This window comes from Schistocerca nitens, chromosome 12, assembly GCF_023898315.1.
Source record: "Schistocerca nitens isolate TAMUIC-IGC-003100 chromosome 12, iqSchNite1.1, whole genome shotgun sequence".
Classification (NCBI taxonomy): domain Eukaryota; kingdom Metazoa; phylum Arthropoda; class Insecta; order Orthoptera; family Acrididae; genus Schistocerca; species Schistocerca nitens.
This window is the reverse complement of record NC_064625.1, coordinates 102,623,810-102,645,729: the sequence shown is the minus strand read 5'-3', so window position 1 is coordinate 102,645,729 and position 21,920 is coordinate 102,623,810. Positions and strand designations below refer to the sequence as shown.

The 21,920-nt window shown below is 41.7% G+C and overlaps 1 protein-coding gene across 1 annotated transcript in view; it reads right to left on the bottom strand.

The window, feature by feature from the left end:
* LOC126215284 (acetylcholine receptor subunit alpha-like) overlaps window positions 1-21,920 on the bottom strand; it is a 703,987-nt gene that overhangs the window by 152,638 nt on the left and 529,429 nt on the right. The window lies entirely within an intron of this gene.

Genomic DNA, 21,920 nt, shown 5'->3' with positions numbered 1-21,920 from the left:
ACTGTGTCGGCACTTCTGTCGACACATCACTGACAATAGCAGGAAAAGCGTTTGTGAAAAAGACAAATCTGCTGACGTCCAAAATACACTAATTATGCAATCTTCTCGGAAGGTATTTGTGTGGAGTGTAGCGTTGTACGGAGGTGAAACGTGGACGTTGAAAAGTTCACACAAGAAGAGAACAGAAGCTTTTGAACGGTGCTGCTACAGAAGAATGCTGAATATTAGATGAGTAGGTCGAATAACTACTGAGGACGAACTGAACAGAACAGGAGGAGAAAGAAATTTGTGGCACAATTTGACTAAACAATAAGAAGTGAGTTGATAACACACATCCTGAGGCATTAAAAGACAGACAGTTTGGTAATGGACCGAAGTGTGGGATGCAATTATTGTGAAGGCAGTCCACAGCTTGGTTACAGTAAGCAGGTTCAAACTGATTTATGTTGCAGCAGTTGTCAGGAGAAGAAGAAGCTTGCACAGGATAGACTAGAGTGAAGAGCTGCATCAAACCAGTCTTCAGACTGAAGTCAACAACAATAACAACAACAACTTTACATTTATTTATGCTTGGGGGTCAAATGTCAGTCCCTGCGCTTATTATCGATTCTCTGTTTTTCATACTCTTTCTTTAATGCACTAAGTGTTCTTACAGGCATTGGATGTATATGTGAGTTATTCTGATAAATATCTTTTTAACGTGCTCACCCTCCTGTGCTGAGTTTAGATTTCACAAGTTCAATTCCTTGTCCATTTATTAAATGTTCATTTGCTTATCTCGGTGAGAATTCATTTGCTTAGGCTTTATAGTAATAAACCTGATTATTACAGTGACCACTTGTTTTTGGTATAGATAGATGATCTCTCCTCTTATTAATATATACATATTTTCATGCTTGTTTGGGCCACCCCTACCAGTTATCACTCAATAATACATTTCCATTTATGCGAAAATATCATTTCCTTAAAATTTATGTGATATTATGGGGAGTTTCCCTATAGGTCACCAGAGATTGGAGTCATAGCATCCTAGCGGTATGCTAAACAGCTCAATCAGCACACCAAAACAACGAGCAATTGTTGCATTATACGAATATGGATTCTCAGGTTAACATACACGGAAAGAATTATCCCATTATCTGGATCAGAGCCCCTTATCTGTAGGATATCCCTTCTCCAGAACTCCTGGAACTGTGTGATCTTCACAGAACTGCACTGGATAAGGATATTAATGTGCAAAGAAAAAAGTACCTAAAGCACAGGGGAGAAGTTGAAGCTGTGTGCAACCCGTTGCACTACTCCCACAAAGCAAAAATGCCTGGCAATACTAGGAACGGAACCTAGGTACTCCATATGATGGGCAGGCACTCTGGTTGCTCAGCTACAGAGGGCCTGAATTAATGAATGTGCGGATTTTACTATCAGAGTGAGTGTTATGCACGTGGTATCTCAATCCCCCTTACCCATTGCTGAAACTACCCCCAATGTCATCCACTGTATACATTAGAGATCGCTACCATCTTCGTATTGGACACTACTAGCGAGTTCTTTCACGTCGAGACATGGTTTTAAAATATGCAAACCTGTATTATATGTGGCGATGTCTCAGATGGAAGTGTGCCCTTCCTTAAGTGTCTAGCACATTGATCATCATAGATATACACTCCTGGAAATTGAAATAAGAACACCGTGAATTCATTGTCCCAGGAAGGGGAAACTTTATTGACACATTCCTGGGGTCAGATACATCACATGATCACACTGACAGAACCACAGGCACATAGACACAGGCAACAGAGCATGCACAATGTCGGCACTAGTACAGTGTATATCCACCTTTCGCAGCAATGCAGGCTGCTATTCTCCCATGGAGACGATCGTAGAGATGCTGGATGTAGTCCTGTGGAACGGCTTGCCATGCCATTTCCACCTGGCGCCTCAGTTGGACCAGCGTTCGTGCTGGACGTGCAGACCGCGTGAGACGACGCTTCATCCAGTCCCAAACATGCTCAATGGGGGGACAGATCCGCAGATCTTGCTGGCCAGGGTAGTTGACTTACACCTTCTAGAGCACGTTGGGTGGCACGGGATACATGCGGACGTGCATTGTCCTGTTGGAACAGCAAGTTCCCTTGCCGGTCTAGGAATGGTAGAACGATGGGTTCGATGACGGTTTGGATGTACCGTGCACTATTCAGTGTCCCCTCGACGATCACCAGTGGTGGACGGCCAGTGTAGGAGATCGCTCCCCACACCATGATGCCGGGTGTTGGCCCTGTGTACCTCGGTCGTATGCAGTCCTGATTGTGGCGCTCACCTGCACGGCGCCAAACACGCATACGACCATCATTGGCACCAAGGCAGAAGCGACTCTCATCGCTGTAGACGACACGTCTCCATTCGTCCCTCCATTCACGCCTGTCGCGACACCACTGGAGGCGGGCTGCACGATGTTGGGGCGTGAGCGGAAGACGGCCTAACGGTGTGCGGGACCGTAGCCCAGCTTCATGGAGACGGTTGCGAATGGTCCTCGCCGATACCCCAGGAGCAACAGTGTCCCTAATTTGCTGGGAAGTGGCGGTGCGGTCCCCTACGGCACTGCGTAGGATCCTACGGTCTTGGCGTGCATCCGTGCGTCGCTGCGGTCCGGTCCCAGGTCGACGGGCACGTGCACCTTCCGCCGACCACTGGCGACAACATCGATGTACTGTGGAGACCTCACGCCCCACGTGTTGAGCAATTCGGCGGTACGTCCACCAGGCCTCCCGCATGCCCACTATACGCCCTCGCTCAAAGTCCGTCAACTGCACATACGGTTCACGTCCACGCTGTCGCGGCATGCTACCAGTGTTAAAGACTGCGATGGAGCTCCGTATGCCACGGCAAACTGGCTGACACCGACGGCGGCGGTGCACAAATGCTGCGCAGCTAGCGCCATTCGACGGCCAACACCGCGGTTCCTGGTGTGTCCGCTGTGCCGTGCGTGTGATCATTGCTTGTACAGCCCTCTCGCAGTGTCCGGAGCAAGTATGGTGGGTCTGACACACCGGTGTCAATGTGTTCATTTTTCCATTTCCAGGAGTGTATATAGCTGTAGGAAACCGACATTTTTCAGTTCACCTGTCATCTCAATGAAGACCACAACAGGAGCATCTCTTTCTTCCAAATTGAACAATGACTGCGACAACGATCAGTTCTGTTGAGGAATACTGAGGAACGAACACACTGAACTTGCCAACGAAGTCGTTGAACTTAAGGCATTAAATGATCACTAGACCTGTCTCAAAACTGTACCGAATGCTAGAGATAGTATGTAAGAATCATATCCAATAATTGTGACTTGCTATGACAGGAGCACCTGTATGTTTATGAACACATTATGCCACCAAATTATACAGAGCTTAACGTAGTGATTTCGAGCCGTTAAGAATCTTTGTGGTGTTGCACGTAGCAGACTGACTAGTTCGGAGTTCTGGTCTACCTAAACACATACAGGGGTTGGCACAATTATATGAACACCTATCCTGATATGGTGAAAACCTCTCTCATTTACCTAACAGACCGATTTGCCTAACTTATCAACGCATACAAGTCCTGAATAACCATCAATAGAATATTATGACCATGATATATGATCACTTATTATTCATGGTATTCATTCCGTACATTCAGCATGCAGGAAAGTAAGCTAAGGAGAAATTCGGGAAGGTAATTACAGTTCATCAAGTAGAAGTAAAAATATTTTAAGGTTTGTCGATGAGATGGTAATTCTGTCATCGACAATGGCAAAGTACTTGTAAGAAATTAGAACGGAATGGCTAGTCCGTTAGGAAGAGAACATAAAGTGAACTTCAGTAGAAGGAAAACTTGGGTGGCGCGACGTAGTCGAATTAAGTTAAGATTAGATGACGAAATGAGGTGGTGCAAGTAGTAGAAGAGTTTTGCGGAATAACTGACGACAGCAGAAGTGAAGAATATAGAAACTAGCACTAGTCAAATACTAGAAAGTCTTTTGTAAAAGTACTTGATTGGAGTTTAATCATACAAAAAGTGAAGGGTGGAAGAGAGATAGCTCAGAGGAAAAGAGTAGAATCCTTTGAGATGCGGTGTTACTCTGTATTAGATAGCTAAATATGGAAACTTATGAAGAGGTATAGGATCGAATTGGAAAGAAAGAAAGAATATAGGGCAGTCTGGCTAAAAGGAGGGAGATGTAGACATCCTGGGCTACTGGGATACATTTAATTTGGTAATGTGAGGAAGAGTGTGTGCGCACCAGACAGATTCGCATGGAGAGCTGAATTAAACTAGTCTTCAGACTAATGACTGTTACAAAATGAAGATATTTTCAATTTCAAGCAAACTGTTCCCATTCCTTTTGTAACAGAGAAACAATATATTATGTAGGATTAATATCGATCGATATTACAAGCAGAAGACATGTTATTAAATCCTCGCGCGCAACACCCATGGTCCTTCACAGTCACTGTATGGGGTATTGTCATCTTGGAAAATGCATTATACGTCTCCCTCTACATCTGTCCACCTACTGGGACACTTGCGTTACTGAGAGTATCGAAGATGATCTTGCACTTGGCAAGCAAATCACCAGTGAAGGTGGTAAATCATGCATGAGGCAGACGATGCTCACATCAACGTCATACTCATGTAATGGAGCCCAACAGTCGCAGAACGTAGTCTACAGGAGACACATGGAACAGAGTACGACTGCATTACAGTCTAGGCTTCAGATTTCTGGGACCGCAGCATGAAGGACTCTATTGAAATACGAAGCGGTGATGAACTAATGGACGGAGATGTGGGCCAAATCCTATGCAAAGCTTGGTGATTTAATGAAGACCGAGAACTATTCTTTCAGCGTCTTAAAACTCTCAAATATTGAAGAAAATACCTTTTTAAATGTTTGACACCACACTGCTGTTTATTTATTGGCTGAATAGTTTGGGAATTTGCCCATTTTCACAAGCCACGTATTACGAAGAACGAAACTTCTTATAAGTGGACTTGTATAATGTGGATAATAAAGGTATCAATGATAAAATGGTTCATGTGGTAACTACACTACTGCCAATTACAATTGCTACACCACGAAGATGACGTGCTACAGACGCGAAATTTAACCGACGGGAACAAGATGCTGTGATATGCAAATGATTACCTTTTAAGAGCATTCAGAAAGGTTGGCGCCGGTGGCGAAACCTACAACGTGCTGACATGAGGAAAGTTTCCAACCGATTTCTCATACACAAACAACAGCTGACCGGCGTTGCCTGGTGAAACGTCGTTGTGACGCCTCGTGTAAGGAGGAGAAATGCGTACCATCACGATTCCGACTTTGATAAAGGTCGGATTTTTGCCTATCGCGATTGCGATTCATCGTATCGCGACATTGCTGTTCGCGTTGGTCGAGATCCAATGACTGTTAGCAGAATATGGAATCGGTGGGTTCAGGAGGGTAATACGAAACGCCGTGCTGGATCCCAACGGCCTCGTATCACTAGCAGTCGAGATGACAGGCATCTTCTCCGCATGGCTCTAACGGATGGTGCAGCCACGTCTCGATCCCTGTGTCAACAGATGGGGACGTTTGCAAGACAACAAGCATCTGCACGAACATTTCGACGACGTTTGCAGCAGCATGGCTATGAGCTTGGAAACCATGGCTGCGGTTACCCTTGACGCTGCATCACAGACAGGAGCGCCTGCGATGATGAACTCATCGGCGAACCTGGGTGAAAATGTAATCACATGTCATTTCTAGTATAATATATTTGTCCAATGAATACCCATTTATAATCTGCATTTCTTCTTGGTGTAGCAACTCTAATGGGCGTTACGGTATTTTTGGATCTTTCATTAAGTAGATCAGATAGTAGTGAAGTCTCAAGGATGAAGGAGTGAGTGGTTATGCCTTGACTACGGCAGGGTTCATGGAAATGTACGCTCGCTACATCACACTTGCCATTGTTGAAGTGGTGCTGAAGGGATCGTTGAATAGTCGCTTTCTTTAAGAATGTGTGAACAAAAGACACGGCCATAACAAAAAGAGAGGACACTGTAGTGACAAGTTACAAGAATAGTGGTAAAATTCTGGAATCCTTCGAATTGTTTAAGTGTTACACCTAACAAGTGACATGAAGTAAGAGGAAAGCATGAGGTCAGCAATAGAGCGAATAGAGGATTATTGGAGGGTTCTAGTAAAGTGCAGTGGATTTGTAAAATAGATCGCACGGAAGGCGTTAGTGTGGTCATGTCACTAGTTTAGGTCCTCCATCATCCACGAATCGCTTAAGGATCCTTTTGACAGGACAGGTCGATTTCCGTCTCTGGTCTTTCACTGTTGTGACTCTAACGACTTCCTCGTCGACAAGACGCTAAACTCTCTACCTCCCTTTGTTTGGAATAGGGTGACCTCCCTGCGATGCACAACACATTACTTGTAGCTTTACTAAAGAAACCTTTGTGACAAAATGTACGGCTCTTCTTTGGATTTTCTCTGGCATCCCCATCTGTCCTGCTTATTGAGGATTGCAGACTGACGAGAAATATGAATTACATTTACGTATGAATTACATTTCCTTAATCTTTTTCCTAGCAATACCTTCATTACAACTAGTTATGAGGTGCGACAGTAAAGCAATGACGCTGAGTTTCTTTGCAAGATGTGGCAACCCTGCCGGCTTGCGTAGGCACAATGTCATTGACCTTGGTCTAGAAGCTGCTTTCAGTCCAAGCAGCGCATCGATGCAACTGCTCAGTCGTGAGTTGTGCTGTAATAAGTTAACACGTGTTTGTGTCTCTCGTCACGGAAATGGAACCGCATAATATTGCGCAACGGTATGCCATTGCTTATGTGTTAAATTGGGTGAAAACGTGACTACAACTTACGGTAAGCTTCAGAAGGCTTTTGGAGAGGAGGTTATGTCAAGAGCTCAAGTTTTTTGTTGGCATAAAATGTTAAGTGAAGGCAGAACGAACTTTGAAGATGAAGACCGCAGTGGAAAACCATCAACTCACGGACAGATGTCAACTTGGCCAGGGTGCGTGAACTCGTGCGATCTGATAAGATTACCCATGAAAATGATTGCAGAAGAACTGAACATCAATCGAGAAACGGTTCGTCTAATAATAACTGAAGATCTTGGTATGAGAAAGATTTGTGCAAAAATGGCCCCTAAAAATCTCACCCACAACAGCGAGAAACACGGGAAAATGTGGCAGCCGATCTGTTAGAGCAGACGGAAATCAATCCAGAATTGTTGAGCCGTGTTATCACTGATCATGAAAGTTGGTTTTTGCAGTACAATCCAGAGACAAAATGCCAAAGTTCGCAACGGTGCTCAAAGGGATCACGCAGACCAAAAAAGCTCGCATGCCAAAGTCAAAAGTGAAATGCATGCTTGTGTGCTTCTTTGGTTCCAAGGGAATTGTTCATAAAGAGTGGGTGCCTCCTGGACAAACAGTGAGCCAATATTCTTAAAAAGAAACTTTGGAAAGACTTCGTAAAAGAGTTCTTTGTGTCTGTGCCAACATTGCTGATAATTGGATTCTGCATCACGATAACGCGCCATCGCATACTGCTCTGTCAGTACAGCAATTTTTAACCTCAAAACAAATTTCAGTACTACCACAGCCACCTTATTCACAAGATATCGAACCGTGTGACTTTTTTCTATTTCCAAGAGTCAAAACGGTGGTCAAGGGACACCATTTTCAACAACACAAGATGTCCAAAAAGCTGTGACGAGGGTCTTGGAGGATATTACAGAAGGTGACTTCCAGAAATGTTTCCATCAATGGCAGAAGCGCTGGAAAAAGTGTGTGCAATCAGAAGGAAACTACTTTGAAGGAAGCAACACTAAACTTGACTAAAACGGTAAGCAATTTTTTTTTCACATCAGTCTCATTACTTTATTGTCGCACCTCGTGTATGTACTTGCTGCACTTTAAATACCTCTGGACACATGATTATTTCTAGCGGCAGAGTACCAGTTGCTAAAACGAGTAACAACGGACTTTTTCGCCCTTTTTGTGTGCAATTTACTGCGTTGGTTTATGGTCGGAATGATCTTTCAGCCCGAAGTGTCGGTCGTCTGAGGTCATATTGCTCTATGCTACAGTTATCTGACACTGAAACTGCCCTATACACAGTAGAGTCATCCGTCAACAGCTCCATGCAGATAATTTCTATACGTTGCTTACCTTAGGGTACTACCGAAGCCGCTTTCACATCTGACAGTTTCGCGCCATTAAGGGGAGGTTCAAAACATCGATTTTTTAAAATTGCATTTTTGGATCCATAAAAGTGTTTAGAATCCAACTTTGAAACGATTTTTCCGATTGCGGAACGGAAATGTTTGTTATTCCTTGTTGAACATAAAAATGCACCTGCCTGAAATCGGCCTTTTTCACGCACCAGTTTTTTTTGGGAATTTCGACTTTGTAGCCGCGAAAAACTATTCTATTGACTTGTCCGAGGATCATGTGATCAAGGAACTTACGACGTGCTACGCCTTGGCAATCCGACGACATTCCAATTCGGTGGGACAGATGAAGTAGGCAATTTGGGCAACGTATTTCCACAATATTCGACGGAGGACCACTCACAACACAGAAATTGTCCGGCTGGGGAAACTGGTTGGTGCAAGTGGCGCGTTGCAGAGGCTGCCGGACATCTGGACGAATATCAACACGACCAGCCACTATCCAAAGAACTTCAGAAAGTGATTCATCCGATCTACGAGGCCATTTCGGACGAGTTATTTTTTCGGTGCTTGGGAGGAAACACACAAAATTCAAATGAAAGTTCGAACGCGTGTGTTTGGAAGTTAGCCCCCAAACATTTGCATTCTGGTGCGAAGACTGTTGAGATTGCGACTTTCCTGGCAGCGAGCAGCTTCAACGAACGGTATTCAGCAATTCTGAAGACCGTCACAACGATGGACGTCACCCTGGGATTCTATTCGACGCAGTTCGCCAAGCATTCGGACGATCACCGAATTCGAGCGGCTGAAAATCGCTTGTCACCGGCCGTACTAGCGGCTCTGGAGCAGCGCAGGATGGCCCAGATCGAGCAGAAGGCCCTCTATGAGAAAGAGGAAGGACTAGTTTACGGACCCGCAATAGCAGATTGAACTAAGTTGCATAATATTGCATTTATATGTAATGAAAGCTTCAAATGCGTTTTTCTCGAAATGACATTTTTTTTTATCGCGCTGTATGGTAACTTCAAATGTACTGAACCGATTGGCATGATTCTTTGTTTCAGACGAAGCTATCTAAACTGTCTAGGAGTTGTACCACTTTTATTCCGATCCATCAGCTATAAATATTTTAACTTGGCCGACGAAGTCGAAAAATCGATGAAAAAACCCTGTTTTCTTTCAAATGGCCGCCATTTTGTTTCCTATGATCCAAATAACTTAAGCGAGGTACAGCTCCTAAGGAATCTTATATACTTCGGTAACGTCAACTGAATTTTGATTTCAAACGAGCCGGCTGACCTGTGACATACCGCGCATGGAGGTCTACATCGAAATGTTGTTTCGTTCCGATGGGACTTCCGCCTTTGCTCTTCGACATTTCCGGTCTAAAAAATTCCAGTTTGTAGAGACAATATCAATAAACATTTTGACCAAATTTGACATTTATATCTATAACACACTCCGAGAAAAAATTCTCAAAGGACATGCTTTTTTCGGGCCAAAGATAGTAAACCTCCCCTTAAGAATAATTCGCTGTGTTCTACCTCCAGAGTATTCCTGAACCTAGTCACAAAACTGGTTCCATCTATTTCGTTAACTGAGTTGGTGAAATGACTAGCTTCCTGTTCCCACGACATAAATCCCATTAAAGGCATTTGGATGCATTAGCGAGACGTATTGCAGCTCGTTCACATACACCAGCAAGAGCAGTTGCAAACCGTGCTGGTGCACCAATGGAGCGCCCTACCACAATAGTTCCTTAACAACCACGTGGTCAGTATGGGAGCACGCTGCAGATCAGTCCGTGGTGATCGCACACCCTATTAAGAACCATTTCCCGCCTTTTGTGATGTTCAGGGAGCATCACGAATCTCGGTGATCTCGGTGAAATAATGTCTTTGAATAAACCTGTAATTTCTGTTAGCCCGATGGCGTTATTGTTTCACTTATCTTCTATACTATACAGGAGCAGTTCTTTCTGCATACAGCCCACGTTTCTTGGCAGTGATGCAAAAGTTACTTTATGTCATTAAGTTTTGTGCACCAAGTAGATTTCTTTTACTCACTGTTAACCACACGCAGTCATAGCCTACACAAAATCGAATGTAAAACCTTTGTGCTTCACTTTGCAACAGAATATCAGATTTGTATACTACACGGGTAGAAGCCTGTAGTCAGGATCACATATCACACTGATTGTAAACCTGTCACTGCTACACGTTGGAAATGTGGCACTGCCAGCTCAGTGGAATTCCTCTGAACTCATCAGCACCAAGCCCCTGTTAACTGCTGCCCAAGGACCAATCAGAGTACATTCTTGTCACACGTCACTGTCTGATTACACCAAGCCCCGGCTGCCACACAGAACATCTGCCATGCAATATTCTGAATGAACAAAGCTGTCGCAGGTGTGCGAGTAACATCCTTACCATACATGGAGCTTTCTGTAGCTAGATTAGGCAACTAGACAAAACACTGGCTATCTATTACAGTGTTTCGATGGTATGGTGATATTGTTTTTCAAGCTACTGGAATTGTAACTGCAAGAAGAAAGGCACTAAAAAAACACAAAAAAAAACAAAAACCTCTACAGGTCCCTTATTGCTACACAAAAAGAAGGTGAGGGAGAAACTCTTTTATTTCTGTAAGGGAGTCCTGCCCTAATAAAAATTTAGTTCGATCCAGCATCGGACGTATTATTTGTATAGTAGGCACGATACAATAACGTGTTGTATCAATACGAGGGTAATCCCAAAAGTAAGGTCTCCTATTTTTTGTAAGAACATAGACCTGTTTATTTCTACAATTGTTTGCATCAGTTTACAGCTTGAACATTTAGCTATTTTTCGACATAAGCACCATTTCTGTCGATGTATTTTTGTAGACTTTGTGCCAGTTTTTGTATGCCCATGTCATAACAGCTCTCCGCCAAGCTGTTCAGAAAGTTATGAACCTCTTCTTTCACCTCGTCGTCGGAGCTGAGTCGTTGGAACCATAATTAACGCTGACAGGTGCTGTGAGACTCTGAAAAAACTCAAATGGGCAATTCAGAACCGGAGGAGAGGAATGTTGAGCAAGGGCGTTCACATTGTCAATGACAGCGCTTGCCCACACATCGCTCGGCAAACCGTTGGTCTCCTGCAACCGTTTCAGTGGAACATAATCACCCATTCACCCTATAGTCCTGACTTGGCGCCCAGTGACTATCACCTGTCCCGTAGGTTAAAAGAACATTTGGCCGGAAAGCGATTCAGCTCCGACGACGAGGTGAAAGAAGAGGTTCATAACTTTCTGAACAGCATGGCGGCGAGTTGGTATGACATGGGCATACAAAAACTGCCACAGTGTCTACAAAATGCATCGACAGAAATGGTGATTATATCGAAAAAAAGCTAAATGTTCAAGCTGTAAACTGATGTAAACTATTGTAGAAATAATCAGGTCTATGTACTTATAAAAAAAAATTATGATGCCTTACTTTTGGGATTACCCTCATAGTTAGTTGAAGTACTGCTCAACTATAAACTGAATATCGTTTTCTCTTTCCATAGAGTTCCAGTGACAACTGCTGTTGGATGGCCATCACTTTGATCACATGCAGAACTAACTTTGAGCTGCTTTTTTATATTTTGTGAATCATTTACTGATCCGGATCTAAGTTAACAAACACTGTACGGTCTTAAAAGCGTGATATTCTTCTTCTGAAACACACGTTTCAGCACAACGAAGGAATATTATCGTGTATACAGTGTCTAGGACACGAGAAGATCCGTGACAGATGAACTGAGTCTGGCACAGCTCCTTCACGTGCCTGCCACTTAACTCCAGTTTGTTTACATTTCGACGCACTGCTGTGGCCTTGAGCCAATGCTGCAGCAACCATCTGCTCTCCAAGACCGAAATCTGGCAACAGCGGTGGTAGCTGCCACGGACCTTCTTCAGCCCCGCAGAGAATAGACTCTTTAGAGGAGGCTTTTACCAGTCTTGCGCCCGGTGAATGTTGACAGTTCTTTTCCACTCTGCACTGCTAAAGGAGGCGAGACTACGTGAGACTGTACCTCGGCATGGTGAGAGAAACATCTAGGGTAAGCTTGGAGGGGCAGCAGGTCATCAGAGGGCAAGCGACTTTTTCAGCAGCACCAGGGAATCGGTTTCCACCAGGTACCACACTGCGCTCATCTAAAGTAATCATGACAAACGACACGCTAGGAGTAAAATGTGGTGCACCAAAGTCAAAAGTAATAAACAGCTTAGTTATTAAAAGAGATATTTCAACAAATAACTATAAAATGGATGTGAATATATATACATATGGTTTTATAAGCTTCTCATCAAACAAGCTCTACAGAGGTCAGTCACTGTCTTTCCACAATGTGCTCTTTACAGTCGTTTGACAAAAACAATGAGGGCTTGCTTCAATCAAATGCTTTGTTGACAGTATGGGACTGCTGAAACTCAACACAAAAGTTACCTGACTTATTTTTATTGTGTGAATTTCTATTGTGAAACCCCTGAACATTAATCTTGAAAGTTATGCGAAGCATATTAGTTAATTTATAATCTGAATCCTAATGAAAATTACTGAAGATGGGGGGCTAGATCTGCATCTAGCCTCAATGCTTGTCAGGAAGCAGCTGGAATAAATCTTTAAGTTTGTGTCGCGAGAAGATGTAATACCTGCACTCCTGAGCTTCAAAGGATCTCCCACCTGCGAGCCAGAAAGGTCCTTCCACCTCTGTGATGAGTGTGCCTTTAGAAACGTTCTCAGATATTAACCTAGGTGGTGGAATATTTGGGCCAACTGACATGTTACCATCTCATTTGTCTTCTCCACAGTGCCATCTTATATATCACCTCTGTCCCATTGCTGAGCTCTGGTTGGTCTGCAGTTTGCGTTATCAGTTCCACTGCCAAGGTGGAGGGGGAAGTGTGCTGTCAGGATACGAGTTGCAGTCCCCAATCTAGATGCCACCACCATGGGGGTTGGAAGCCCTCAGGTGTCGAGGAGGTGTGTGAACATGGTGTGGTCTCAACTCTTTGGTACCATGAACATAACCTGCTGCTATTGTCCTTTGAGCATGATGAAGGTTGGCTCCCAAAGCTTACTTAATTGGAAAGTGCTGGCATTATTTATCAACACATAATGTATCTGGATCTTTACTGATCCTTTCCAGCGTGCTCAAAGCACAATGACAGTCTGTGGTAAGATCCATTAACTCCACAGCAGATGAAGAGCCCATCAGGGCTCCTCACCAGCTGGGTATCTTTGATTGTGTTTTCACTCATGGGGTTTGAAGTTCAATGTCTCGACATGAGTTTCGTAAACAAGCATGACAAATTATCAAAAAACTCTAAAAATTATCCTTCTAAAATTTCCAAACACTGATAAGTAGGTTTGTTATTTCTTATCATGAACAAATGCGCAGCCCAACTGTATTGTAATTATAAAGTTGCTGGTGTGAATCTTGATAGGTGCATTTTTAAAAAAAATCTATATTTATTAACGAATGAAAATGTTAATTAACCAATATTATACCATATTTTTCAATACAGATAATGTTTTAGTTTTGAATTACTGCTTGTATGAAAATAAACTAGTATACAGACATGCAAAATGCCGTTTTTGCTAAATGAAAAAAATTAAATACATTGGTTATACTGTTCAATGCCTAGAAATCTCAAAAAAATGTTTACTTTTCTATTTGATGTTTTGCATTTTTCCAAGAAATATCAATTTACTGCAAATTCTCAAATTTGTACCCAAAAATAGTAATTAAAAATAATATGTAATTAAAAATAAAAAAAATACTTTTATTGAAAGTTATCATACTGTATTTGTTAATTAACATTACTTCTTGATTGAAATGATGCTATTAGCAAGATTAGAACCAGTGACATTATAATTACAAATGTCACATTTTTTTGTATTGTCTCGTATTGCAATATGAAACTAACATTTGTGCACTGATCTCTAAATGCTGCAACATTGAAAAAAGTCGAATATGTGATGTTCCATTGTAAGTCAGTTGGGATGCAGTGTACATATCTCCTGACACACTTTTTTTGAGCTTTGACTATGATGGAAAGAATCTGTAGATATCTGCCTACAGGAGGAGATGATGAGCTGGTAAATTTGGGAACCAGTCTTAAGCACCCTCAAAGCATTACAGGCGCTTGTTGGGACATCAGTCCATGGCCCACTAACTGAAGAGCTGAGATCGCACCACACAGGTGCGCTTGCTCCACATAGGCGGTGTCCCAACCGCCACAGTCGCGGTACAGAAACTGAGGACTGTGACTCATGTCTCAGCAGCACAGTACCCTTCCCCATCTACCTCACCAGTGTTGTCCCCTGGGACCCGCAGACCAACCAGAGCCCGGCAGTGGGAGGGAGAAGTTATATAAGAAAGCGCTCAGTAGAAGACAAATCAGTCATCAGGAGCGCCTGACGATAACAACAACTCAGTTTGCAGAAATATTGCACCATTTGGACGACATTATCAGTCTCAATACCCGAGGACATTCCAAAGCCCTTACATGCACAGCAAGTGTGAAATCAGGTTGTTACCTACAACTGGAAAAAAGCTATGGTAGATTCCCCACTTAATGGCAAAGTGAATTGGACTGCATGTCTGGGCTCAGATCCAAAAAGGCACCTGAGTGATGCAGAGATCAATTATGAGAGAAGCAAAGATGCATTTCATCTCTACAAATTGATAAGTTAGTATGTATTGTAAAGAGTGATTGCAGATTGGATATATATTCCCATTTTTCAAACACAATGTTGTGCTGCAAGATATCTTTAGACTTATCAATTTACCCATTACGTACTATGCTGTGATGAGTACGACTGTTAAAAGACAGGGCGATCATACGTTAGATGAGCTGATAGAGGAGTCGAAACACAACTTTTTCAGTAAGAACGCATCGTCTTGGAAGTAATACGGAGCCAATGGAAGCTTTAGAATGTTAGGAACAAAAAGTACAATCAATGGGCGTGCACCTTAAGTTCAGCAATGATAATGTACTATTGTAGAGGCACATCAGAAACCTTGAGTATGTGATGACAGTTATAAAGAAAACTTGTAGCCAGGATACTTCAAGCATCTGATGAGGTTCATGCTACATCTGGTGCACTTGTTTGATCGCGCCAGAATTCTCTACAAAGATGTTATGCCTTTATTGAATGTTGTGGTCGTCATTTTGATCACCTTCTGTCATTCACAGTATTGTTGAGAAAACGGTACAGTATCTTTGCTGAACTTGAGGCGCATTTGCATAGATTGATCTTGTTGTTCCTGACATTCCAAAGCAATCACTGGCTGAGGATCATTTACAAGACCATAACTCTTCCAAAGTTGTTGCACTTAGATTCGTCTATCAGCACCAATCTGTGAGCTTTGTTTTGGAGGACCCTACAGAATTAAAAAAAAAAAAAAAAAATTATTCATCGTCAATCACGAAGTTTTATTTCATTAACTGCTAGATTCAATGATTAATCACCATCATCATCAATTGGAAGACATATTTGCATAGCTGCTCTTTTTGTAAGTAGTATATGAGGTGGCCTACAGGTTACTTTTATTTTGCATTGTGAATAGTTTAATGCTAACCGAAGGGCTTGTACAGGAGGGACAAAATAAAACTGATCTTGTACAGATTTCATGCAGATTTAGATAGGGAACCCATCTTACTTCATCTGTCTCTGGTATGGATGATACAGGAGGCCCAACTCACTTCATTTGCCCTGGATACAGATGCTATAGGGAACCCAATTTACTTCATCTGCCCTGTATATGGAGGGTATAGAGAGCCCAACTTACATACTTCACCTGCCCTGTATATGGAGGGTATAGAGAACCCAACATACTTCATCTGCCCTGCGTATGGAGGATATAGAGAACCGAACTTACTTCATCTGTCCTGGATTTGGACAATGTTAAATTAGGCTACCTATCATAAGATGCATGAAATTTTTTCTGAGTCAATATTATTTTGACTGCATTATAGGTGTGAATTAATAGTTTAAAGATATAAAAGATACCAAGAGTGCAAGAAAAAGTGATAAAAATATTCTATTACCGGCACCATTATGAAACACACAGTTCTCCTTGGACTGAAAGTACTTTTTGTATCTTAAAAACAGTATACTACATCACATCTACAAGTTCAGCGACAAAGTCATCTAACTATTAACAATGCAAGACAGAACACAACCTTTCAGCCACTCATGTGCTGTTGATGCACGGAGTCGCCTCTTGTTACCGCTAAGAGCATCTCTGTAAGTATGCATTCCACACCACAATGATGGTTAATCTTCAAAACGCCTACTGGAGGCAATAATACTTCATGCCTGATGCAGCATTATAGTACTTCTGTATTTTCATTAAAATGAGATACTGCAGCTATAATTAAGGTTCCTGGCATCAGTTGGTATATACCGACTACTCTGTCTTGTTTGATGTAATGGCTACTACATATGTAAAGTCCTTTCCCCACAACAAATTTTATAGCCTTTGCAGTGATTGCATCCATGCCCTTTTACAGTATTTGATTTGGAAGTCTGGTGTCCCTCAAACCAGAACACTTAACAATTTTTTTTTTCATTTTAATGTGGTACATTATGTCCTGAAGACACCGTATTGACATCACAGAACATTCTTGCCAGTTTACCACGTTAGCGCACTGAACTTTGCTCTGATATTTTTAAGATTCTCTCTGTTTCTCTGGAACCATTCCCAAAGTAATCAAAACACATTGTGGAAAGCGTTCCTCTCTTCATTTCATAGAAAAATAAATAAACCTGAAATGAATGTCATCAATGTACAGTTGCTTTAATAGGTAATAACAATGGTTCAAGTTGACAGCTCAATATGGTACAGGAATAAGCGATTTATGATACTTGTGTAAGGCTGAGAATTCTGTAGACACCGCGATTGCTTGCATAGCAGGGGCAAAGTTTGAACGGATTATCATACACTCAAAACCTGTGTTACACACAGAATTGTTGAGACGCGATGGAGGCTCAGACGGTACAGAATGCTCAGCCAAAGCTAAGTCTATAAAGCTCTGGAGAAATTATACATGGTGAACACAAGTACTTATATAACGGTTCAAGTTCGCAGCGCATTGCAAAAAAGACAACTGGATTTTACTGGAACAAGAAGTGGGTCTTATGAACCTCTCTACGTGGAGTCTGATACTAGCTGAAGAATTTAATTACTTTGCTCAAAAATAGAGATGGTCTTCAGAGGGGATGTTTGTTGAACAAATTGAACACTGTTTTTTTTGCATTCACTGCACGTATTTCGAAATAGAATGGCCATGAGATTTAGTATTTTCGCTCTCAGAGCATTGTAGATGAAACCCAGTTGTCCTATTTTGCAGATAGTGCATTAGAAAAGATTCGCCATTCCACATGTTATGTTATTGAACGAAAAGTGATCAAGTATACATTTCTACATTGAAAAATGCATTACAAAGTAAGAGAGACTCGAAGAGTACACAGGAAAGACACATACGAGCGTGCAGTCCAAAACACTCAGATGTACGCAGTCGCAGGCAATAGAAGGCAGGGAGGCCATTAACAAGGGATCAGACGTGACGTCATGCGCAGGCGAACAAACGGCGCATGCGCGAAGGTAACGGAGCAGCCGCTAGTGGTACACTGCGCTACGCTACACTACACTACACTACACTAAACTACACTAAGCTACAGTACTTACTCTTGCAAGCCACACAGCAGGAATTGCTTCCACCAAAATCGAACCGCACTAAAATTTGCAGCTCAGGTTGGCAACAATAGAACCATAAACAATAGTTGCACTAGCTGATTAGAAGAACAGGCATAAAAAAAGAAAGGAAAGAGATAGAGAGAGATTTTTTTTTCATACTGATTTAGAGAAATTTTTTTTTAGTAACCTCTCGACGGTTTATATTTATATTTTTAATTCTGTTGACGTATTGTAGTGTTGTATGCACATCGCTTTAGAGATGCCAGATTTATCTCCGTTATAATTGGTTATTCATTTAAATCATTTACAAAATGTATTGGCTTAGAATGTGAGAGTCATCAACAGACGGATTAATCGGCGTCCAGGAAGGCTCCACACTTTGTCTAACTTGAGGCTAGTACATCATTCTTTTTCCCTCTAAAAACAATTCCTGCCTTTTCCACTAGTCTAGAAATCTAAGCACCTAACACAGTCGACAGTATCTCCTAGCTCGGCTAAAGTAGAAACTGAGCTAGCTTGTTGCACTCCCAGCGTTTGACAGCTGGAGTGGCGAATCTAGGCTAGTTTTGAGCGACGTCTCCTGAGCGCTCATAACCACGCGGAAAGCCACTGGCACTGCACCCACGCACATGGTCCAACGTCCGAGAAACATAAACAACTACAACTATCAACTCTACAGACTGTCTCGCACTAAGAGGCGTTTGTATCAGTGGTGTGGTTTTAGTGTGAATGTTACTGCTCCCAGCATTAAAGGACTGTGGTCGAAGGTCCAAATGACACGTGGGAAGGTCTCGTGTGGTTTTTTTTCCATTTACTGTACGTTTAGTTTGTGTTGCTGTTTATGGGGAGAATAAACTGATCTACGCTCTCCACAGCTTTCGAACACCTAAGCCACACTTTCACAACGCCCCAACATCCCAACACTGCGGACAGTCGACTACTTTCACTGCACCTGGAACAAAAGCGGAGTCGAATCCTCATTATTTCCAATGAAAGCATCTCATTAATTCTACAACTAATTTTCTGAACAATGTCTTGCGACATATCCATCTTTAACCGCTCCTTACTGGGAAAACGTGTTTTTGCGAATTTCATCTCCGCAAATATTTGTGAAGATTCCCTCCTGCTTCCACCCACGCTGCAATAGTCAATTTCTTCTTAGGTCTGTTTATGTTATGAAGAAAACGGTTAATGGCTTTATCTGCGCCTTTTTAAACGGACGATTTGCTTAATGGAATTCTAATCATCTTGATTCTATGAGTGCGCTCATATAAAACATCTCAGAGTTCACATTGACAAGTTTCCAAAAAATAGGCGAGGAATGGTCTATATGCGATTCGTGTAAAAAATTTACCTCACATGTATCGTCGTACGAATGTTTCTACGAAGTATCGATTGTGGACATTCTATTAAAAAAAAAAACAAAAAAAAAACGCGTGCTCCATAACTGAACAAGCTACAGCAGTTTTTGAGCATGTGCGTCACAAAGATTCCTTTTATTTTCTACGACCCGTTGGTTTTCGCTTCGAAAAACCATCCTCAGATCTGCAGCAGAAAAAGTGCCGTAAGTCATTCGGAAAATGTTACATAATTTAATGCGTCATCATGCAGAATGTATATTAAAATATGCTTGTTACATATTTGTCAGGTACATGTACCATGGTATTACCGCTAACTCCTTTAATTGGAACTAAAACGATATTTAATGACTGCCCGCGCTCGGGGTCCTGGGTTCGATTTCCGGCGGGGTCAGTGATTTTTTTTTTTTTTTTTTTTTGCCTCGAGATGACTGGGTGGTGTTGTGTCGTCTTCACCATCATTCGTCCCCATTACGGCGGAGGAAGGCAATGGCAAACTGCCTCCGCTAGGATCTTGCCTAGTAGGCGGTGCGGGTCTCATCATACGCATAACATTTTCGGGCATTGTCAGTTATTGTAACTTTTAAATTCGTCAACTTAAGATAAAAGACAACGTAATGTATTTGCATTTTATGCACAAAATTTGGAGCGACATTATGTTCCTTCCTACTGTTATGATGCTGTTTCATGTAATGACTAAAGTGTAACTGAAGGGCGCCATAAAGCTTGTCGACAATAAAGTTTATTTCAAATCTGTGTATGGTTCAAATGGCTCTGAGCACTACGGGACTTAACTTCTGGGGTCATCAGTCCCCTAGAACTTAGAACTACTTAAACCTAACTAACCTAAGGACATCACACACATCCATGCCCGAGGCAGGATTCGAACCTGCGACCGTAGCGGTCGTTCGGTTCCAGACTGTAGCGCCTAGAACCGCTCGACCACTCCGGCCGGAAAATCTGTGTACTTACGTTTGATTGGGCGCTAATCACGTTAGCTGAATGAATATTGCAACGACTGCTATAGACATATTTTAATGTATATTGTACTTGATGACACATTTGAGTTACGAAAAATTCTCTGAATGATTATAGTATTTTACCTGATGCAGATATGAAGATGCCTAGCGAAGAGCACAGAAATCCCTCATCATAGATAAAAGCAACCTTTGTGATCCATACAGAGAAAAAACTGTTATGGATTACGAAGACCTCAAATCTTAAAAACACTAAACAAGTCGTAAGGTTTCTCGATACAGTCAGACGTCCCACTTTTGCTTTTTTATCGTTTCTTCCGAAACTTATTTCTGTACCTAGGCCATTCATGTCATATTAGTAGCGTCGAAGCTATGTGCTTACGTTTCCTGTATTTTCGCAGAGAAATTACTCAGAAAATTTGAACTGCCAACAGGGGTGAAAACAGTAGTTGAATGATCAGAGAACAGTTGCAAAAACATCGTCTTCAGATTGTAGACTGTTCGGCTGTTTTCGCAAGAATAACCTTTCGTTTGATCGTATCACTGAAATAAATAGAGTATTTAAACATCTTTTCTCAATACACAACAGCGTTCAAAATACAATGACTAAAGTATCAAAAGACTAGAAGTGATTTATCTTTCTTTCATACTACGTTCCCGTTTTGTATTTCACCCAGCCTTGAGGGATGTAAATTTCTGACAGATAGATGAACAGACAAATATTTATTTCCAAACAATTTGCAGTGGAAAGCAAATGTTTCTTTCCATAATTTTTCTCGCTCTCCATCGAGCTACCCCTTTGCTTCTGTTGGTGCATTACAACAATGATGCGCATTTGCTAACAATGACGACAGCTTACTATTTTCTGAAAATATGAAATTCATCGTAAAAATTTTGAAAAAAATTTTGTAAATATGTTACAAATCTGGACGAGATGTGTTTACATTTTGTGTAGCGGTAAGTGTTTAAAAAAACGATATTTTCTTTATATGTCAATTAAACAAAATGGCCAAGTAGTGAAAAGTGAGTTAACAGTGACAAGGTTTGATTCGCAGTTCACCAACAGTGATATGGACTGCCGCAATGCCTTGTTCGTTCAGCTTTGTCTCAATTTCTACAACAAAATTAGGAGTACTTACCATTCCAACTCCTCGTTTCTGTGGTAATATTCCGGAAACTGTAATTCATCTGTCGAAATTGTTTAGGTAGGAGGGAACCGTAGCACAAATATTTGGGCGATGAAAACTCGTTTTATTTAAATTGCTAAATGTCTTGTCGATAAAAATAAATTACGTATTCCTTCGACGCTTCTCACAAAGAATATCTATGACAAGTTTCCATATAACTCGGGATAAAGATACTGCTATTGGAGTGTTCTGATAGATACTTTCGAGTTTGAGTTTCCAACAAAATTTTCACCTTTTATTCTGTAGAAGTGACTGCAGATCACCACGCCAATATTTGTAACAATTGCTTAAAGGTTGGGTTAGAATTTATACTTGGGAATTTACTGAATATTTTAGGTAGGTTAATACTGTGTTGCGCATTGAAGTTAGATGTAAGTTTTGCCGAATTACTTCGGAAGACAGTGTTTTTAAATAAACGGCTAGTTAAAATTGTTGTTTA